Below are 1,016 nucleotides of genomic sequence, written 5' to 3' on the forward strand. Positions count from 1 at the left end.
CAGTAATAAAAAAAACAAAAAAAAAACATTTGAATATTTTCTCACATCGACTAGTCCCCCAGTGGGACAGCGGTAAGTCTTCGGATTTACAACGCAAAATCAGTGGTTCGATTACCCTCGGTGGACATAGCAGATAAGCGCGATGTGACTTTGCTATAAAAAGAACAACACCTACACCCAAATCACATCGACTAAAATTGGTAACATAATTGAAATAGCTGAATGTGTCACGACTGTCGAACCTGGAACAGCGATAAATTTCATTCTTTGTAACTAGTATTTGGAGGATAAAACCTCTAATTTCTTTGCACTATATTCTGAAGATAATAGAACGAGAGGACACAAGTTTATTTTTCTATGAGAGTGATTGACCTACGGAATATTGGCAATAGTGAAAGATAGCACTTTGCAGGAGGTTAAGAATGGAATCGGTGATTATCTGAAAGATAAAGGATGGGTTTAAATGTTTACTCTTCTCAAAGGTGGGTGTGCAGGGTCAGCCTTAAAGGACCGAATAGCCTTTAGTTGTCTGTATATCTACGCTCTGTTCACTATGGGGTATCGAGCCCTTGATTTTAACGTTGTGAGTTTGTAAACTTACCACTGACCCACCGGGGAAGTATGTTAGTTTGTCTTTCGATTTTTTTCTAATATACTACATACGCAGCGTGGTCACAAGTAAATAGACACCACCTTTACAGAAAAAATGAAATTTTTCAGTCATATTCACTTGAATTGATAGATTTATAATTTAATTAATATCTAGTAGATCTTCCTTTCGTTTCGTGGAGTTCGTTGATCCTTTGGGGCATCGTGAGAATCATCTCGTCCATTTTAGATTATGGGATTTTCGCCCACTCTTGCTTCAAAACTTGAAGTAGATCGCTCTTCGAGGTTGGTTTTTTTTGGTTGTTTCTTGACTTGCCGGTCGAGTATGGCCCAAAGGCTTTCGATGGGGTTCATGTCAAGGAGATTGGCTACGGCCAAGGCAACTTCTGGAGAACCATTTTTCTTTC

The sequence above is a fragment of the Limulus polyphemus genome, unplaced genomic scaffold (genome assembly GCF_000517525.1).
Source record: "Limulus polyphemus unplaced genomic scaffold, Limulus_polyphemus-2.1.2 Scaffold1956, whole genome shotgun sequence".
In the NCBI taxonomy this organism is placed as follows: Eukaryota; Metazoa; Arthropoda; class Merostomata; order Xiphosura; family Limulidae; genus Limulus; species Limulus polyphemus.